The sequence below is a fragment of the Pseudophryne corroboree genome, chromosome 11 (genome assembly GCF_028390025.1).
Source record: "Pseudophryne corroboree isolate aPseCor3 chromosome 11, aPseCor3.hap2, whole genome shotgun sequence".
Lineage (NCBI taxonomy): Eukaryota > Metazoa > Chordata > Amphibia > Anura > Myobatrachidae > Pseudophryne > Pseudophryne corroboree.
Window position 1 is genome coordinate 40,009,512 of NC_086454.1, and position 22,421 is coordinate 40,031,932.

Sequence of the window (22,421 nt, forward strand, 5' to 3'; positions counted from 1 at the left end):
ATATTTGAGGAGGTTCAAAATTAAGATGGAATCTCTCAGGGCAGTGATCTCCAGCCTGGAAGGGGGGGATTTTATGGTGTCACTAGACATAAAGGATGCAAACCTTCATGTTCCCATATATCCTCCTCATCAGGCGTACCTGAGATTCGCTGTACAGAAGTTGCCGTTTGGGCTTTCCACGGCCCCGAGGATTTTCACCAAGGTAATGGCGGAAATGATGGTGCTCCTGCGCAAGCAAGGTGTCACAATTATCCCATACTTGGACGATCTCCTGATAAAAGCGAGTTCAAGGGAACAGTTATTAAAAAGTGTGTCTCTCCCCCTGAGAGTACTACAACAGCACGGCTGGATTCTAAATCTACCAAAGTCACAGTTGGTTCCGACAACTCGACTGTCTTTCTTGTGCATGGTTCTGGACTGGGATGAACAAGGGGTTTTTCTCCCAATGGAAAAAGCCCAGGAACTCCAGAACATGGTCAAGGACCTGTTAAAGCCAAAAGGAGTGTCAGTTCAACACTGCACTCGAGTATTGGGAAAGATGGTGGCGGCCTACGAGGCCATTCCGTTCGGCAGGTTCCATGCAAGGACTTTTCAGTGGGACCTTCTGGACAAGTGGTCAGGGTCCCATCTGCAGATGCATCGGAAGATAACCCTGTCCCCCAGGGCCAGGGTCTCTCTCCTGTGGTGGCTCCACAGTACTCGCCTTCTAGAAGGTCGCAGGTTCGGCATTCAAGATTGGGTTCTTGTGACCATGGCCGCGAGCCTCCGAGGATGGGTAGCAGTCACACAAGGAATAGCCATGGTATATGGTCAAGCCAGGAGGCTTGTCTACACATAAATGTGCTGGAATTAAGGGCCATATACAACGGCCTGCGACAGGCGGAGAATCTTCTTCGCAACCTACCTGTTCTGATATAGTCAGACAACATCACAGCTGTGGCGCATGTAAACCACCAGGGCGGGACAAGAAGCAGAGCAGCAATGGCAGCAGCCACCAGGACTCTTCGCTGGGCAGAAAATCATGTAAGCGCTCTGTCAGCGGTCTTCATTCCGGGAGTAGACAACTTGGAAGCAGACTTCCTCAGCAGACACGATCTCCATCCAGGAGAGTGGGGACTTCATCAAGAAGTCTTTGCAGAAGTGACAAGTCATTGGGGACTTCCTCAAATAGAAACACAGAAAATACACTAAGCGCTTAGGTGAGTGAGACTGCAATATGATCGTCAGCCGCCTCTTGTACAAGGGGATTGCCAATCCCTTAATCCACAAAAGTACCAAAAAAAAACAAGTGGCGCTTAACAATCATATAGTATAAAATATTTAATAAGAATGCACATAAAATACAATGCAACAACCTCCCGGGGGTGTAATACAATTATTAAAACATCACAATAATGTTGTATAACCGTATGATAAATACGAGCACCTGGTGTTTAATTAAAGTGCAGGTTGGAAACGTAAAATTAGCCACTGTTAACACAAAAGTCTCAGGGTTATACAAGAAACAATATGTACACACTTAAATGTGCGGCTACAGAATAATTTCCAGATATGTAGATCACAGTGGCGTGCCCACAGGATAATACCCGTGACCCGGGTTGAAGTGTGTTTGTTCAACAAATATAAGCAGTGTAAACGGATGTTGAAAAAAGTACAAATAAAAATAAAAATAAGGTAGATGAACCTGTTACCGCTGGGCAGGAGCTTTCAATTCCTGCTCCCTGGTGCTGTCCCGTTAGCCAGGGAAATGATGTACACCAGAGCCTCAGCGGGGTGGAGCGGTATAGAAATGCACAGGAGACTTGTCCCTGGCGTCTTCACCGAGACGTTACTGCATGCGGGGATTTGTAATAATTGTATTACACCCCCGGGAGGTTGTTGCATTGTATTTTATGTGCATTCTTATTAAATATTTTATACTATATGATTGTTAAGCGCCACTTGGTTTTTTTTGGTACTTCCTCAAATAGACATGATGGTGTCTCGCCTCAACAGAAAGCTTCGGACGTATTGTTCCGGGTCAAGGGACCCTCAGGCAGTGGACGCCCTGGTGACACCGTGGGTGTTTCAGTCGGTCTATGTGTTCCCTCCACTTCCTCTCATCTCAAAGATATTGAGAATCATAAGACGAACACGAGTGCAGACAATACTCATTGTTCCAGATTGGCCTCGAAGGGCCTGGTATTCAGATCTTCAGGAAATGCCCTCAGAAGATCCGTGGCCTCTTCCTCTCAGGGAGGACCTGTTACTACAGGGGCCCTGTGTGTTTCAAGACTTACCGCGGTTACGTTTGACGGCATGGCGGTTGAACACCAAATCCTAGCTAGGAAAGGTATTCTTGGTGTGAAGCCAAGAATGCTCCTACGGAAGATTTTCAGCTGGGTCGTTTCTCCATTTTCTGCAGTCAGGTGTGGATATGGGCCTGAAGTTAGGCTCCATTAAGGTGCAGATTTCGGCCTTATCTATATTCTTTCACAAGGAATTGGCTTCCCTCCCAGAAGTCCAGACTTTTGTAAAGGGAGTGTTGCACATCCAACCTCCTTTTGTGCCTCCGGTTGCACCGTGGGACCTTAACGTGGTGTTACAGTTCCTGAAATCACACTGGTTTGAACCTCTTCAAACGGTTGAATTGAAGTTTCTCACTTGGACAGTGGTCGTGTTATTGGCCTTGGCATCTGCAAGGGGGGTGTCTGAATTGGCGGCTTTGTTTCACAAGAGCCCCTATCTGATTTTCCATGCGGATCGAGCAGAGTTGAGGACTCGTCCTCATTTTCTGCCTAAGGTGGTTTCGTCATTTCCTAGGAACCAACCTATTGTGGGGCCTGTGGCTACGGGTGCCTTGGAGGATTCCAAGTCCCTTGATGTAGTCTGGGCCTTAAAGATTTATGTGGCCAGAACGGCTAGGGTTAGGAAAACAGAAGCACTGTTTGTCCAGTATGCGGCCAACAAAGTTGGCGCTCCTGCTTCTAAGCAGACTATTGCTCGCTGGATCTGTAACACGATTCAGCAGGCTCATTCTACGGGTGGACTGCAGGTTCCAAATTCGGTTAAGACCCATTCCACTAGGAAGGTGGGCTTGTTAAGGAAATTTAAGCAATGTATAGAATCTATTCTGACTTTTTAATATCATGTAATACGTAACAGACATTATTATGTAAGATGTTTTGCTGACAAAGAATGTAGGTACGTGACAAGAACTTGCTAAGTCACCCTAGTCTTGCTTATTTGTGTTATGTGCCCACCCAGGACCAGATGGTGTTCGATAAGGAGGAATGGGCCTCAAGGCCTGCTGTGATTGGTCCAAGCTTGGGTGGAGTAATTCTTTGTAAAATGCAATATTAGGGGCCATCTATCAATGTTCGGGAGGCAGATGGAGCTCCCTTGTAATTACTTGTAAGTGCATGCTGACTGTCACTTTATTGTAATCTTGCTCTGCCATTATCAATATAAACTCTGATCTGACCACAACTGTCCACGTTGATTTTTCCACAACAATTTGGTGCCGAAACCCGGGATCTGAAAACGATTGGAACGGAATCAGGACAGGAACGGAGGACTGGAGACCAGATTGGCGCCATTCAAAAAAGGTGAGAACATTTGTGTCTCTGTCTGCTCTCCCCTCCTCCGCTCCTAAGACCCTCCGTCCCACTATCGTGAGTACAGATCCCAAGAACCTGAACAGTTGTTTTATGTTGTAATATCTGTTTGGATATGCATGTGTGAGTGTATGTAGATGCTGGCACATTGCCACATCAGCACGAGAGAGGCCCTTTATGGCTGAATGATTGTGCTGCCCCAAACATGCTGGGGGCAGTGGAATAAAAAGTAAGAGGACCCTATCGTCCTCAGACACGAATGTTTCCTATCTTCTCAGTCTGTCACGTAAACTGTCATTAACATTGTCTGCATAGTGGAAGGACAAATATAAGGATAAGTGTTGGTGAAGAGTAGTTTCTCTGCTGGTCTACCCTTGCTTGTCAATACCGGTCTGTGGGCAACTGATTGTGGCTCTCCCCACAGAACAGGAGCGATATAATCTCTGATTACCTCCTGGCCTGCTATCTGACAGCTCTGTGTACACTGGTTTGAGTCTGCTTCTCGCTACACTGAAGGGCGTGTCCTGAAGCTGCAGACTGGCGTCTCTCTGTGTCTCATGAAAAATCATACTTCTTACTTAGATAATCCCTTACTTGCATGGTTTAACCTAGAGGACATTAGAGGGCAAATATTGTTTGGCATCTTCGCCTTGCTGATTTTCATTTGGCTCTGTTGGAAAATTTGGAGGGACCAAAAGCGGGGATTCGCTGTGTGGGACTTCCCCTAACAGCCAATAGCCATAGAATATAGTGCTGTGAAACACTGAGAGAGGGGTGCAAGAGTCCCCTCCACCATAGCAGGGCTATGGGAAACAGTCACAGCAAACGTGGATTTGGCTGATCACCAAATCAGAGTAATGGACGTCCTGAGACTCCTCGTACCCCACAGGAGGAGATGAGTAAGAAATATGGCAAATGGGTCAGCCGGCATTTACCTAAGTGAGGCAGACTGACTAGGGGGATGGATTGTGGGATCCCAAAAGAGGGAACCTTTGAATTATCCCGCTGGGCAACCCTCTACAAAAAATAAAACAAAATTCACTGAGCCAAATGAATAGGCAGCTTGGAGTAGGTGGATGGTAGAATCTTATAAAAGACAGCAAAAAGCCCAAAGTATTTTTTTTACATCAGAAACAAGAACAGGAAGGGCAAATCAGCAAGGAGGGGAGGTACAGTCAGATGAGAAAGAGGGGGAGGAAGGATTTTGTGTGGAGTGGAAGGTGAGCTTGTCATCACTCCTAAAATAACCCAAGGTGAGAGAGATGAAAGGGCTGAGGAATATCGCTTGCCTCAAGCCTCAGCCTAACTTGTTAGAGAGCAGGTCATGCCTGGTACAAGTGAGTTTAGCCAGCTGAAGACAGAGAAATATACAGGAGGTACAGAAGAAAATGGTCCAGAGGGTGATGGTAGTTGACACACCTGGTAACCCCCAGAGGGGTAAGTTTAGGGGGAGGAACAATTGGGAGTCCAGAAATGTGAAGTGCTACAATTGTGTGAAACAGGGCCACATTGCAAGAAATTGTCCAGCTCCAAAAAGGGGGACAGGATAGCGCCTGACAGGGAGGGCTTCCAGTGTTACCAGTCATCTTGGTGTTATGAGCCACAGCAGTGGTTCATTCCTGTTTGCATTCGGTTCATGTATTGTATGTTATATTTCTGTTTGCATGTCAGGATTTCTTATGTACTTTAGAGTGCTATACTTTTGGTTACTAATCTGGTAACTACAGTGACATATTTTGTGGGTCTTCCCACTAGCTGCATTCGGTTCATGTATTTTAGGATATATTTCTGTTTGCATGCCAGGATTTCTTATGTACTTATTTAGAGTGCTATACTTTTGTTTACTAGCCTGGTAACTACAGTGTCATATTTTGTGGGTCTTCCCACTAGCCTTAGTTTTGTGTTTTTGTACTGGCGGCAGCGCCGCACATAACTTGTTTGTTTAGTTCTCATGTTATAGTCACCTTAGCTGTAGCTAGTTTTCCCCTCACTCGCAGTCTCAGGTGGTGCCTTGTAACCTTGTAAGACTGGAGGGCATCGGAGTTTGGGCGAACCTAATTCGCCCATTCAAACGCGGCTGCCTTGGGCAGAAGACTAGCACCTCAGGCACCATCTGACCACTGGGAGGAGTAATGGTTATAGGGTTAGAAAAGGTCTTGCTGCGGCCATTCATACTGACCGCAGCTTCACTCATGAGTACTGGAATTCCCCAGTTGTCACACATTCCACAGAGCTCCAGGGTCTCAATTTGTAACATTGTACTCGTTTCCTAACACTCGGAGAGTAGGGGGGTGATGCCGTTGTCCACTTGACCCTCTCTGAAATGCCTTTTTACTCAGTGGAGTATCTGGTGGACAGTGGAGCAGCCCGTGTTCTCAAGAGAGAGAGTATGTCAATGGATACTCTAATTACCCTGCAAAATCAGGCAGGTCCCCAAACACTTGGTAAATGGGGGAAGGCAGGTTGCAAATAAATAAATATTGTTTGGAAACATGAGGATGGTCGATTGAGTGCACATCTCCCTTCATATGTTTCCAAAGGGGGAATGATTGCTATGATTGCTATATTTTGGTTTGCACAGTGTTTGAAATACTTTATAACAGAATGGTTATGTTCTCCTTGTAGATAGAGGCGTGGCCTGTTGCCAAGGTAACGGCTGCAGTAACAGCAAAGAAATTGATATCTGAATTTGTGTGCAGGTATGGCCTACATGAAACGGTTGAGAGAGCAAATAGCGTATTAAAAATGTCTAAGATCTGTGAGCAAACAAAACTTACATGGGTACAAGCTTTACTAGTAGATCCTTTTGCAATGAGGTATACCACAAAGGGATAACATGGACTTTCATCATTTGAGATACTGTTTGGCAGGCTGCCACTCAAAGTACGCTTCTCTTACTGACTACGTTGTTCAGCTTCATAAGCCACTGACTAATTTGCATGGCAAAGTGTTTTCTTCTTTACCAGATCCACAAGACACATCTGGAACCCCGATTTGATGGCCCATACCAGGTGCTATTGACCACAGTGACCTCCGTCAAGGTGGAGAGGAAAGTATGCTTTGCACTGTAAGAAAATTAACTTTCAGGTCAATGATGCAAACTGGTCCTAAAAGCATGGGGCCCCCGGGGAGAAGAGAACTGAATGGACTGTTAAGATACGCTTGTTTTTCTGCCTGCTTGTTTGTGCTTTATATCAGTGTGTGCAGGTGAAAGGAGAACAGCAAAAGAACTCTATATGGCTTCTACATCAGCAGACCGCTAAGGAGCTGAACGCCACTGACTGTTGGATCTGTTCTTATGTTCCTGCTAACCATAAAGGAATCCCTTTGATTGGTATCCCTATCTCGATGAATGATCTTAACCTCACAGATTATAGCTATAATGTTGAAATAGACATAAATCACACTGCTCACAATGCTCTTTCAGACCTAGGAATATATTTAGAAATTGCTGGTATAATCTCTCCACCCACTATGTGCATAGGGCCTATGTTTATTAACCACGTGGCTGAACTAAAAGGTCACCTAGTCAACTTACCTAAGGTATATGTTGGAGAAACAAATTGTAAAAATGCTGCCTTAGTGTTTAACATGGAATACAATGAAAAGTTATGTGACAAGGTGAACGGTAACTGTAACAATCAATGTTGGTGTGCAAATATGAAAGCTCTTTGTGCCCCTAGGTGTGCCTCTCCTAACCAGACGGATGAGGATGATTGGGATTGTAAGACCCAAGTGCACAATAATATGGTATGGTTTCAGAGCTGGTTGGGAAACCATGGTAAGATAATCCCTAGGGTGCTGAAGCAAGGCCTATACTATATTTGTGGAAATAGGGCATACTCATGGCTTCCTATGGGAGCATGGGGGAACTGCACTATAGGAAGAGTTGTGCCAGCCATAAGACAACGTGAGAACATCTCTTTTACCAATATGATAGAAACAAGCCCTAGAGAGACTAGATACAAGAGAGAATTGTTTACTGCAGCAGATAAAGCCTGGATGTGGTTCCCTGCCTGGACAGGCTGAGGAATTGAATTAGCAAATAAGTTAAATAAATATGCAAATATTATGGATGGGATAATTAATGAGACCACAAGTGCCATCCATGCTATCAATGAAGAAAAGGCTCAAATTAGGAAGGTGACCCTACAAAATAGGATGGCTCTCATTTATTTGTTAGCTATGGAGGGAGGAACTTGTGCTGTTATAGAGGAGGAATGTTGTACCTGGATTGAGGACTCACATGACCCCATAGAAGACCACATGAATAAAGTAAAGGAATTACAGAAACAAGCTAGAGACATATCCAAGGAGGGATGGAATCCCTTCTCCTGGATGGGGTCAATTGGTGTATGGTTTAACAATCTATTATCGGATTTAATAAAACCCATAGTGGTAGTGATAGGATTGATTGTATTTCTTTTGATCGCTTGGAAATGCTTAATGTGCTGTATTTCTCATTTCAGGAAAAATGTGGATTCGCTCGCCTAATAGGAAGAATGATAACAGCCACAGAGATGACCGTCTGATGGCCCAGCCCAACTGCCCATCTCTTCTGAGAGACCCCTCAGTTGTTGTAAGAGTTGGGTGGAAGACATCATCTCTGAAAGAGGGTCCCGCAGGTGCACTTCGACAGTTTGGACACCACCCCAGAGGGAGTTTATCCCGAGAAGTGATTTCGACGAGTCAGTCATTCCGATTCCAGCGAATTCACCGAGTGGTCTCTGTGCCCTAGTGCACCTCTGGCTGCTGTTACTATTCTTACAGCTAGATAGATAGGTGTGTGAATGCTTCAATAAAGGTGTGTGAATGCTTAGCAGAATAGCAACCGCGAGGCAGTACTTAGTCAGTTCTTCCTCTTGCATACATCCTGTCTCAATTGGTACTTTGTCACATAATAAAACCTGGGGGCATCAGAGTACTGGGTGGACCTAATTCGCCCGGGAAAAGCGGCTGCTAAAGGACAAGACTTTGACCTGCAGGTGCCAATTGACTGCGGGGTGTGGCAACAGAGTCAGGGTAGGCCCAGGTGCGTCTGTGGCTATATCATCCCCAGTCACAGTCACACCACCCTCTTAGCATTAGTAGTACTGCCATTGTTACCTTTTAGTTTATGTTTTTATATATGTGTGATAATAAATTTATCAAAAGGGTGAGAATTGTTAAGGAAATTTAAGCAATGTATAGAATCTATTCTGACTTTTTAATATCATGTAATACGTAACAGACATTATTATGTAAGATGTTTTGCTGACAAAGAATGTAGGTACGTGACAAGAACTTGCTAAGTCACCCTAGTCTTGCTTATTTGTGTTATGTGCCCACCCAGGACCAGATGGTGTTCGATAAGGAGGAATGGGCCTCAAGGCCTGCTGTGATTGGTCCAAGCTTGGGTGGAGTAATTCTTTGTAAAATGCAATATTAGGGGCCATCTATGCAATGTTCGGGAGGCAGATGGAGCTCCCTTGTAATTACTTGTAAGTGCATGCTGACTGTCACTTTATTGTAATCTTGCTCTGCCATTATCAATATAAACTCTGATCTGACCACAACTGTCCACGTTGATTTTTCCACAACAGGCTCTTCTTGGGCGGCTGCCTGAGGCGTCTCGGCATTACAGCTTTGCCGAGCAGCTACTTGGTCGGGTTCAAACACTTTTGCAAAATTCTACAAATTGATACCCTGGCTGATGAGGACCTCATGTTTGCTCAATCGGTGCTGCAGAGTCATCCGCACTCTCCCGCCCGGTCTGGAGCTTTGGTATAATCCCCATGGTCCTTACGGAGTCCCCAGCATCCTCTAGGACGTAAGAGAAAATAAGATTTTAAACCTACCGGTAAATCTTTTTCTCCTAGTCCGTAGAGGATGCTGGGCGCCCGTCCCTGTGCGGACAATTTCTGCAAGGCTTGTATATAGTTGTTGCTTACATAAGGGTTATGTTACAGTTGTGATCAGTCTCTGGCTGATGCTGTTTTGTTCATGCTGTTAACTGATTTATTATATACCATGTTGTACGGTATGTTTGGTGTGGGCTGGTATGTATCTCGCCCTTAGATTAAAAATCCTTTCCTCGTACTGTCCGTCTCCTCTGGGCACAGAGCCAGTGCACACCCATTCTAAAGTCTTACAGTGCCCATGTCTCCTGCGGAGCCGTCTATACCCCATGGTCCTTACGGAGTACCCAACATCCTCTACGGACTAGGAGAAAAAGATTTACCGGTAGGTTTAAAATCTTATTTATTTTTCTCTAACGTCCTAGTGGATGCTGGGAACTCCGTAAGGACCATGGGGAATAGCGGGCTCCGAAGGAGGCTGGGCACTCTAGAAAGATTTATGACTACCTGGTGTGCACTGGCTCCTCCCACTATGACCCTCCTCCAAGCCTCAGTTAGATCTTGTGCCCGGCCGAGGTTGGATGCACACTAGGGGCTCTCCTGAGCCCTTAGAAAGAAAGTATAGATTTAGGTTTTTTATTTTCAGTGAGACCTGCTGGCAACAGGCTCACTGCAGCGAGGGACTAAGGGGAGAAGAAGCGAACTCGCCTGCTTGCAGCCGGATTGGGCTTCTTAGGCTACTGGACACCATTAGCTCCAGAGGGATCGACCGCAGGCCCAGTCCTTGGTGTTCGGTCCCGGAGCCGCGCCGCCGTCCCCCTTACAGAGCCAGAAGCAAGAAGAGGTCCGGAAAAACGTCGGCAGAAGACATCAGTCTTCACCAAGGTAGCGCACAGCACTGCAGCTGTGCGCCATTGCTCCTCATGCACACCACACACTCCGGTCACTGATGGGTGCAGGGCGCTGGGGGGGGGGGCGCCCTGAGCAGCAATATAAACACCTTGGCTGGCAAAAATACATCACATATAACCCCCAGGGCTATATGGATGTATATTAACCCCTGCCAGATTCCATAAAAATGCGGGAGAAAAGTCCGCGAAAAAGGCCTCAGCACACTGGCGCCATTTTTCCCTCACAGCTCCGTTGGAGGGAAGCTCCCTGGCTCTCCCCTGCAGTCTACACTACAGAACAGGGTTAAAACAGAGAGGGGGGGCACTAAATTTAGGCGCAGTATAAATTATATAAAAGCAGCTATAGGGGACATAACTCAGTTAGTCCCTGCATTATATAGCGCTCTGGTGTGTGCTGGCATACTCTCACTCTGTCCCCCCAAAGGGCTTTTTGTGGGTCCTGTCCTCATTGGAGCATTCCTTGTGTGTGTGCGGTGTGTCGGTACGGCTGTGTCGACATGTTTGATGAGGAGACTTATGTGGAGGCGGAGCAGATGCCGATAAATGAGATGTCGCCCCTGTGGGCCGACACCAGAGTGGATGGATAGGTGGAAGGTATTAACCGACAGTGTCAACTCCTTACATAAAAGGCTGGATGACGTAACAGCTATGGGACAGCCGGCTTCTCAGCCCGCGTCTGCCCAGACGTCTCAAAGGCCATCAACGCTCCCTCAGATGGCAGACACAGATGTCGACACGGAGTCTGACTCCAGTGTCGACGAGGTTGAGACATATACACAATCCACTAGGAACATCCGTTACATGATCCCGGCAATATAAAATGTGTTACACATTTCTGACATTAACCCAAGTACCACTAAAAACAAAGGGTTTTATGTGTGGGGAGAAAAAGCAGGCAGTGTTTTGTTCCCCCATCAAATGAGTGAATAAAGTGTGAAAAAGCGTGGGTTTCCCCGATAAGAAACTGGTAATTTCTAACAAGTTACTGATGGCGTACCCTTTCCCGCCAGAGGATAAGTTACGCTGGGAGATATCCCCTAGGGTGGATAAGGCGCTCACACGTTTGTCAAGGTGGCACTGCCGTCTTAGGATACGGCCACTTTGAAGGTACCTGCTGATAAATAGCAGGAGGCTATCCTGAAGTCTGTAATTACACACTCAGGTACTAGACTGAGACCTGCAGACTGCTGCAGCGTGGTCTGTACCCCTTTCAAACAGGGATACTATTTTGCGAACATAAGACGTCGTCTTATATATGAGGGATGCACAGAGGAATATTTTGCCGGCTGGCATCCTGAATTATTGCAATGTCCATTCTGTCAGGAGGGTATTGGAGACCCGACACTGGACAGGTGATGCTGTCTTTAAAAGACACATAGAGCCTTATAAGGGTGAGGAATTTGTTGGGGATGGTCTCTGGGACCTCGTTTCCACAGCAACAGCTGGGATGAAAATATTTTACCTCAGGTTTCCTCACAGCCTAAGAAACGCACTGTATTATCAGGTACAGTCCTTTCGGCTTCAAAAAAGCAGGCGGGTCAAACGAGGGAAGAGGGAAAAAGCTGCACCAGCAGCCAGTCCCCAGAATCAAAATTCTTCCCCTGCTTCCTCTGAGTCCACCGCATGATGCGGGGGCTCCACAGGCGTAGCCAGGTACGGTGGGGGGCCGCCTCAAAAATTTCAGCGATCAGTGGGCTCGCTCACAGGTGGATCCCTGGATCCTTCAAGTAGTATCTCAGGGGTACAAGCTGGAAGTCGAGGCGTCTCCCCCCCGCCGTTTACTCAAATCTGCCTTGCCGACAACTCCCTCAGGCAGGGAGGCTGTGCTAGAGGCAATTCACAAGCTGTATTCCCAGCAGGTGATAGTCAAGGTGCCCCTACTTCAACAAGGACGGGGTTACTATTCCACACTGTTTGTGGTACCGAAACCGGCCGGTTCGGTGAGACCCATTTTAAAATGGAAATCCTTGAACATTTACATAACAAAGTTCAAGAGGGAATCGCTCAGGGCGGTTATTGCAAGCCTGGACGAGGGGGATTACATGGTATCCCTGGACATCAAGGATGCTTACCTGCATGTCCCTATTTACCTTCCTCACCAGGAGTACCTCAGATTGTGGTACAGGATTGCCATTACCAATTCCAGACACTACCGTTTGGACTGTCCACGGCACCGAGGGTGTTTACCAAGGTAATGGCAGAAATGATGATACTCCTTCAAAAAAAAAGGGAGTTTTTATTTATCCCATACTTGGATGATCTCCTTATAAAGGCAAGGTCCAGGGAGCAGTTACTGGTCGGAGTAGCACTATCTCAGGAGGTGCTACAACAGCATGGCTGGATTCTGAACATTCCAATGTCACAGCTGGTTCCTTCCACTCGCTTACTGTTCCTGGGGATGATTTTGGACACAGAACAGAAAAAAGTGTTTCTCCCGCAGGAGAAAGCCAAGGAGCTGTCATCTCTAGTCAGAGACCTCCTAAAACCAAAAAGGGTATCGGTGCATCGTTGCACACGAGTCCTGGGAAAAATGGTGGCTTCATACGAAGCAATTCCATTCGGCAGGTTCCATGCGAGGACCTTCCCGTGAGACCTCTTAGATAAGTGGTCGGGATCGCATCTTCAAATGCATCAAATGATAACCCTGTCTCCAAGGACCAGGGTGTCTCTACTGTGGTGGATGCAGGGTGCTCATCTTCTAGAGGGCCGCAGTTTCGGCATACAGGACTGGGTCTTGGTGACCACGGATGCCAGCCTTCAGGGCTGGGGAGCAGTCACACAGGGAAGAAACTTCCAGGGCCTATGGTCAAGTCAGGAGACTTCCCTACATATAAATTCTGGAACTGAGGGCCATTTACAATGCCCTAAGTCAGGCAAGACCCCTGCTTCAAAACCAGCCGGTACTGATACAGTCAGACAACATCACGGCAGTCGCCCATGTGACCCGACAGGGCGGCACAAGAAGCAGGATGGCAATGGCAGAAGCCACAAGGATTCTCCGATGGGCGGAAAATCACGTACTAGCACTGTCAGCAGTGTTCATTCCGGGAGTGGACAACTGGGAAGCAGACTTCCTCAGCAGACACGACCTACACCCGGGAGAGTGGGGACTTCATCCAGAAGTCTTCCTGCTGTTGGTAAACCGTTGGGAAAGGCCACAGGTGGACATGATGGCGTCCCGCCTCAACAAAAAGCTAAAGAGATATTGCGCCAGGTCAAGGGACCCTCAGGCGATAGCTGTGGACGCTCTAGTGACACCGTGGGTGTACCAGTCGGTTTATGTGTTCCCTACTCTGCCTCTCATACCAAAGGTACTGAGAATAATAAGATGGCGAGGAGTAAGAACGATACTCGTGGTTCCGGATTGGCCAAGAAGGGCTTGGTACCCGGAACTTCAGGAAATGATATCAGAGGACCCATGGCCTCTGCCGCTCAGACAGGACCTGCTTCAGCAAGGGCCCTGTCTGTTCCAAGACTTGCCGCGGCTGCGTTTGACGGCATGGCGATTGAGCGCCGGATCCTGAAGGAAAAGGGTATTCCGGAAGAAGTCATTCCTGCGCTTATTAAAGCCAGGAAAGATGTTACGGCAAAGCATTATCACCGCATGTGGCGGAAATATGTTGCATGGTGCGAGGCCAAAAAGGCCCCAACAGAGGAATTTCCACTGGGTCGATTTCTACATTTCCTGCAAGCAGGAGTGAATATGGGCCTAAGTCTAGGCTCCATTAAAGTACAGATCTCGGCTCTGTCGATTTTCTTTCAAAAAGAATTAGCTTCAGTACCTGAAGTTCAGGCATTGTGAAAGGAGTGCTGCATATTCAGCCCCCGTTTGTGCCCCCTGTGGCACCTTGGGATCTCAACGTGGTGTTGAGTTTTCTTAAAATCACATTGGTTTGAGCCACTAAAAACCGTGGATCTAAAATATCTCACGTGAAAAGTGGTCATGTTATTGGCCTTGGCATCAGCCAGGCGAGTGTCAGAATTGGCGGCTTTATCATGTAAAAGCCCTTATCTGATTTTCCATATGGATAGGGCAGAATTGAGGACTCGTCCCCAATTTCTTCCTAAGGTGGTGTCAGCGTTTCACCTGAACCAGCCTATTGTGGTGCCGGCGGCTACTAGTGAATTGGAGGACTCCAAGTTGCTAGACGTTGTCAGGGCCCTGAAAATATATGTTTCCAGGACGGCTGGAGTCAGAAACTCTGACTCGCTGTTTATCCTGTATGCACCCAACAAGCTGGGTGCTCCTGCTTCTAAGCAGTCTATTGCTCGCTGGATTTGTAGTACAATTCAGCTTGCACATTCTGTGGCAGGCATACCACAGCCAAAATCTGTAAATGCCCATTCCACAAGGAAGGTGGGCTCATCTTGGGCGGCTGCCCGAAGGGTCTCGGCTTTACAACTTTGCCGAGCAGCTACTTGGTCAGGGGCAAACACGTTTGCAAAATTCTACAAATTTGATACCCTGGCTGAGGAGGACCTGGAGTTCTCTCATTCGGTGCTACAGAGTCATCCGCACTCTCCCGCCCGTTTGGGAGCTTTGGTATAATCCCCATGGTCCTTACGGAGTTCCCAGCATCCACTAGGACGTTAGAGAAAATAAGAATTTACTCACCGGTAATTCTATTTCTCGTAGTCCGTAGTGGATGCTGGGCGCCCATCCCAAGTGCGGATTGTCTGCAATACTTGTAAATAGTTATTGTTAACTAAAGGGTTATTGTTGAGCCATCTGTTGAGAGGCTCAGTTGTTTTCATACTGTCAAACTGGATATAGTATCACGAGTTGTACGGTGTGATTGGTGTGGCTGGTAAGAGTCTTACCCGGGATTCTAAATCCTTCCTTATTATGTCTGCTCGTCCGGGCACAGTCTGAGCACTGCACTGAGGCTTGGAGGAGGGTCATAGTGGGAGGAGCCAGTGCACACCAGGTAGTCATAAATCTTTCTAGAGTGCCCAGCCTCCTTCGGAGCCCGCTATTCCCCATGGTCCTTACGGAGTTCCCAGCATCCACTACGGACTACGAGAAATAGAATTACCGGTGAGTAAATTCTTATTTTAAATGTATATGGATTTGTTTTGTCTTTCTTTAGCGACACAATTTTGAAATATTATGTACTAGTATTTTGGACCCATCCTTCACCGGGTCGTTAGCAACTGTGCCCAGTGCTGCCAGGGTTTCTGATTTGCTCTCTCTTGCCTACCTTTCTCTCTCTCTCCCTATCTTTTGTCTTGATCCCTCTTTGCATATCTCCCTTCCCTTCCCTCTTTTCTCCCAGATCTCTCTTCCTCCCTGTCTCTTACACGGGGCGGGATGTACTAAGCGGAAAATGCGGTAAACTCCCTGTTTACTGCATTTTCCTGATGTACTAACCCCCGGCCGGCAGAACAGCGCCGCGGCGGGGTACGCCAGCTATGGGCTTCTCTCCGCGGCGCTGTGTGAGGGATCCGATCGGATCCCTCCCAGCATGCCCTGCGGCCGCCCCCGTCACCCCGCGCATGCGCAGACTGACTCCTGGGGCCGAATCCCGGAAGTCAGGCTGCCGCTGCGCATCGCGGAGGACAGCTCTTATCGGAGCTGTCCTCCGCAATACTGATCGCATTTGTTAGTACATATGCGATCAGCATCGTGGCGATGGGCGGCGATGTACATTAGTACATCCCGCCCTCTATCTCTTCCTTTTTCCCTCCCCATCTCTCTCTTCCTCCCTTTCTCTCCGTCTCTTCCTCCCCATATCTCTCTTCCTCCCTCTCTCACTCCATCTCTTCCTCTCTCCCTCCCCAACTCTCTCTTCCTCCCGGTCTCTTACTCCATCTCTTCCTTTCTCGCATTCCGTCTCTCTCTTCCATATCTCTCTATCATACCCCTCTTCCTTACATCTTTCCCTCTGTCATGTCTCATATTCCTTTCCGTTCCCCTGTATACTGTATGTCTCCCATCTCTACTGCCTCTCCTCTCCTTCTCCTTCTCTCCATCCCGATCTGCTTCTCTCTCCTCTGTCTCACTCCTCCTCTTTCTCCAGTGTTTCCCTGTGTACCATTACTAGCAGTTAGACGGTGCTGCCAGCAGGGGGCATCCGCATGCCGCCTTCTCCACTGCACATGTGCAAAACAGACACGATAGCCCATTATATAATAGAGAATACTTAATCCCATACCAACACATAGGCCCATTTAGAGTTGGATGTGTGTCCATATGTAGAGTTTAGTTGACTTGCATCATATTACACTTAAAACGGAGTGATGGGGCAGGTAAGTGTAGGTGGAGTATGGTAATTGCCATATACGGAGGGATGGCTGTAGCTATGGAAACGCAAGAATGTGACCATACGCAAGGATTACTATCAGCTGCACTATCTTGCCGTGTATGATTAGCCCATCACGTACTGACCCATCAAGCTGACATTATGTAAATAATTATCATGTCGCCCATATTATATGTAAATTACTGGCATCTATTTGCATTGCTTAATTAACACTTCCATTTGGAATACTGCAAGAAATAAGATTTGCAATTTTAATTTTTAAAGAACAGATATGCTGAGTAAGGTAAAGCTCACGCGAGGAAAGAACTGCTGCCTCCAGACAGATGTCTTTCTTCTATTTCATAAAGGATGAGGACTGTAGTGCTCTGTCCTGGCGTCAGTAATAAGTGCAGAAAATGGTGCAAACATTTCTATATATTACGCTGTATGTGGAGAACCTTACAAAGTGCCTGATTATGCTTCATGTACTGCGAGCGCAACTCCGGACAGTCACTGCGTATGGAATGCTAATGCCATTATAGACACACATATAGAGCACACATACAGAATGCATGTGCAGAGCACACGTACAGAACACATGTGCAGAGCACACGTACAGAGCACACGTACTGAATACAAATACAGAACGCATGCACGTACAGTACACATTTACAGAACACACGTACAGAACACATGTACAGAGCACACGTACAGAACACATGTACAGAGCACACGTACTGAACACACGCACAGAACACATGTACAGAGCACACGTACTGAACACACGCACAGAATACAAATACATAACGCATGCACGTACAGTACACATGTACAGAGCACACGTACTGAACACATGTACAGAGCACACATACAGAACACATGTACAGAGCACACGTACTGAACACATGTACAGAGCACACATACAGAACACATGTACAGAGCACACGTACTGAACACATGTAAAGAGCACACATACAGAACACATGTACAGAGCACACGTACTGAACACATGTACAGAGCACACGTACTGAACACATGTAGAGAGCACACGTACTGAACACATGTACAGAGCACACATACAGAACACATGTACAGAGCACACGTACTGAACACATGTACAGAGCACACATACAGAACACATGTACAGAGCACACGTACTGAACACATGTACAGAGCACACATACAGAACACATGTACAGAGCACACGTACTGAACACATGTACAGAGCACACATACAGAACACATGTAGAGAGCACACGTACTGAACACACGCACAGAACACATGTACAGAGCACACGTACTGAACACACGCACAGAATACAAATACAGAAAGCATGCACAGAAAACATGCATGTACAGAACACATGAACGTACAGAACATATGTACAGAACACATGCACGTACTGAACACATGTATATAACACGTGCATGTACAGAATGCACTTACAGAACGCATGTACAGAACACACGTACAGGACACATGCATGTACAGAACACACACACGTACAGAACGCACTTACAAAAACACACACATTCAGAACGCACGTTGAGAACGCACATACATATCGAACACATGTACAGAGTACACGTATAGAACACACGCACATACAGAATGCATGTACAGAACACTCACATGTACAGAACACACGCACGTAGAAAATGTTGGCAGAGTATTGCGGTGCTTGGTGTAGTGACGTTAGTCCACACAGTTAATGCGTTAATAGCGAGCAGGTTTATTTGTAATACAGACAGGTGACTTGGGTATGCTTCAATAGTAGGCAATTGGCCCCTTTATAATATACAGAGTAACAGAGTGTATTGGTGGTACTTATCAGTATGCTGATGTGGCTGTGGTATGCCAGCAGGGGATGGCTCCGGTGGTAAAAGACGGAGGACTCCCGATGTGAAGGAATAATGCACTGCCTGGCTCTCTGTATAAGCTCTGGTACACGGTACATGCGGCACACGTGGAACTGTGCTTATCTCCCTTTACACTCCCACCCGTCCTCTTCGCTCTGCTAATGCACGCCGACTCTCCTGCCTACGGATTACTTCCTCCCACTCCTACCTCCAAGATTTCTCACGTGCTGCTCCCTTTCTCTAGAATTCCCTATCTCAGACTCTCCACCTCTCTACAAAACTTCAAATGGGCTCTCAAGACATACTTCACCAAACCCAGCCAAATCTCATCCTAACCCTCTGGTCCACACTCACTATGTACCCCGTCTGTGTCACCCCTGTCTGTCTACCCCTCCCCTTAAGAATGTAAGCTCTCACAAGTAGGGCCCTCTTCCCTCATGTGCTTATCCTTTTTCTAACTTTAATAATCTTCAACTGTACCACATCCAGCAGTCTTCTGCCACCTGATACTTATTCCAGTGTCATCTGCTGATGTAGCTATGTTTATTTACCCTGTACTTGTCCTATACTGTCATCAACTGTAAGTTGCTGTTTTCCTGTTTTGATTATTTATGCACACTGTAATTGGGTGCTGCTGAACCCTTGTGGTGCCATATAAATATAGGATAATAATAATAATATTGCTCCCTTGTTATCACACCCTATGTTGATGATCGCACTGTGATAAAAAAAGAAGACCCAACTACATAAAGTCGCTTTTATCCAAAGTGCTTCCTTTGAAGTTTCTGTGAGCGCCATGTATTCCGCCTCTGTTGTAGTAAGAGCAACTGTGGGTTGTTTCCTACTTGCCGAGCTGACGGCTGCGCCTGCTAGTGCAAACAGGTATCCAGTGTAGGAACGTCTGTCGTCCTCATCTGACCCCCAGACAGCATCACAGAATACTTTCAAGCTGGTGTCTTTTGATTTTGTAAATCTCAGCTTTAGTGAACTTGTACCTTTCAGGTACCTTAAGATTCTCTTTACTTCAATCCAGTGTTGTCTCACAGGATTATTTGCAAACTGGCAAGCCTGACTCACTGCATGTGTGATGTCAGGACCAATACTACTGTACATCAAACTACCAATAACATTTCTTCCATTTCCTCTATCTCCCCCTGGCTACTTGGTGACATGGCCTTGACCATCTTCACACTTTTGTCAATGGGAGTGCTTACTGGTTTTGCATCTGTCATTCCATATTTAGAAATAATTGCCTCAATGAATGTTTGTTGGTCAATTGTGACAGTCCCTTATTTTAGGTTTTGTACAATTTTCATGCCTAATAAGTGGTTTGCAGGGCCTACATCTTTCAACTTGAATCTTTGTTTTAGCTGGTGCTTCACGTCAGTGATGTGATTTTCTTGACCTACCAGAAGTAAATCATCCACATACACAGCTATTATGAACAATATTTCTTCTATAGTCTCATGGTATAGGCAGTGATCAATCTCTGACCTACAGTAACAAAGATAATTTCTAATAACACTGCATCCAACTTCACATACCAAAAACGACCACTTTGCTTGAGGCCGTATAGTGACTTCTTTAAGAGACAAACTTTTCCTGTTTGGAGTATATTCACATCATAGTGTTCAGGTGGTTCCATATAAATTTCCTCAACTAACTCCATTTAGGAATGAATACAGAATCAAAGTCTAGCTGGTATAACAGTAGATCATGTAGTGTAGCAATAACTAACCTTAAGGTGCTGTACCTTGCAACAGGTAAGTAGACATCTCCGTAATCGATTCTGGACTTCTGGGTATATCCCTTGGCAACAAGGCAGGCTTTGTAACAAGCTATTGTCCCGTCTGCATTCAACTTCTTGCAGAAGACCCACTTGTTCTTGATCATTTTACGGTTACTTGGCCTATCAACTATAGTCCGTGTACTGTTATCATCCAGTGCTGACAGCTCTGTATCAATTGCTGATTTCCACTCTGTCCAATCACTGCTTGACCTTGCTTCTTGTATGTTTTGAGGTTCACAGTAAGCTATATTTGTGTACTCCTCACTGTATTTCTTGGCTGGAGCACCTTTGTTGCTCCTCATGAAACGTCTGTTCCCTGATTTGTTGTCTACTTTGACATTCTCAGATTCAGACACGCTTTCTGCTGCCTGTACATCTAGTAATACATTCTCTCCTTGCTTCACTGCCCCATTTTGTGGTGGTGTCTCATGGAATAGCACATCTCTGTATTTCAGAAGACGTATGTTTGTAACATCCCAAAGTCTGTATCCTTTGCTTTCTTTGCAGTATCTGAGCATTATACATTCTATCGATTTTGGATCTAACTTTCTCCTTTTCTCCTTTGGTATATGTGCAAAACCTTTACTCGCGAAGACATGAAGATGGCTGATACTTGGCTTTTTCCTGGACCACGCCTCCAGTGGCGTTTTACCTTAGACAGCCACTGTAGGTGCACGATTCTTTAGGTATACTGCAGTAGATACTGCTTCTGCCCAAAATTTCTATTCCAGGCCTGCGTCACTTAACATAGGGGCTAACTCAGACCTGATCGCTGCTGTGCGTTTTCACACAGTCTGAACTGCACATGCGTATGCAACGCAATGCGCAGGCGCGACGGTCCGCAGCAAAAGGGAGCGTCAGGAAGTGACGGGAGGGTGCGAAAAATCCGATCGCACCGGCAATCGCAAGAAGATTGACAGGAAGAGGGCGTTTGTGGTGGGCAACTGACCATTTCCAGGGAGTGTCCGGAAAAATGCAGGAGGGACCCAGCGTTTTGTGGGAGGATTCATGAGGTCGGCTCCGGCCCTGATCATCGCAGCGGCTGAGTAAGTCCTGGGCTGTGCAGAGACTGCACAAACTTCTGTTTGTGCATCTCTCCTGCACATGCGATTGCACACCTGCTCAGCAAATTCCCCCTCCCCCTGTAGACATTGACTACCTGATCGTAGGGATACAAAAAAAATGCACCCTAGTGATCAGGCCTGAATTACCTCCAGAGTCCGTGTTCTTTCAATAATTGTGCGGTTTGCCCGCTCACTCACACCATTCATGTGTAGGCAATTGTTAGCTGATGCTTTATGCCATATTTTCTAAGGAATGCGGCTAAGACTTTGTTATCATACTCTCTACCATTGTCTGATCTCAGGATCTTTAGTTTCAGACCAGTTTTTTTGTATTCCACAATTTTGTTGACAACTTCACTGTTTTCCTTAATGAAGTACACGTGTGTCATTCTTGTGCAGAGGCGGATTGGCCATAGGGTTTACAGGGAAGATTCCCGGTGGGCCGACGCACCAGTGGGGCCTGTTTTGTTTTAGGACATGTGGTCCTTTTTATAGACATAATGAATAAGATGCAAAATAATTTGCTTATATGAAAATGACTTTGCCACTTAGCCTGTGATTGCAGATGATCTAGTGTATGCTCTGTCTGCCTGCTTGGCTGACATATAAGATTGAGTGAATAGTGATTGGGATATGGTTGGTGTAATAAGCAAGAAAATATATCTTTCTAAAGAATTATATAGTTTCCTAAATTCTGAAGGTGAATCATACAATGTGCTCATAACATTTACTTTTATTTCTTTTTAACTTCCCCCTTGATGCTGGACATGCCCACTATCTGGAAAGTCTTGGGGGGAGGGTGCTGCTGCCATGGCCCATGGCTAGACCTTACACCTCTGGTGCTGCCCATGTGGGACCACTAGTACAAATTTTTCCAGGGCCACTTTTTGTTCCCAATACGCCCCTGGCAGGGACCATATACGGCTGAAAAGGCACGGGAGGTCCCATAGGGGGCGTAAGTCTAGTTACCAGCGTAGTCAGTAAATTAGAAAAGGCGGACCAAGGCGGACCCTGATGTGCTGCCTCGTACCGGCTGACCGGGGAACCGCTTCCGGTCCACTTATTCCGGGACAATGTTTAGAGGCAGACGGTTCTCTGCACTCGCACCTGCAATTACCTGCG

At 46.5% G+C, this 22,421-nt stretch overlaps 2 long non-coding RNA genes across 3 annotated transcripts in view; both read left to right on the plus strand.

The window, feature by feature from the left end:
- The window catches only part of LOC134969885 (uncharacterized), a 175,060-nt gene that overhangs the window by 40,890 nt on the left and 111,749 nt on the right, over nucleotides 1-22,421 (plus strand). The gene's annotated exons all lie outside the window — the stretch shown is intronic.
- Nucleotides 3,403-9,151, plus strand: LOC134968563 (uncharacterized). Its single transcript, XR_010189327.1, has 2 exons — nucleotides 3,403-7,346; nucleotides 8,066-9,151. It is a non-coding gene; the product is annotated as an uncharacterized LOC134968563 (long non-coding RNA).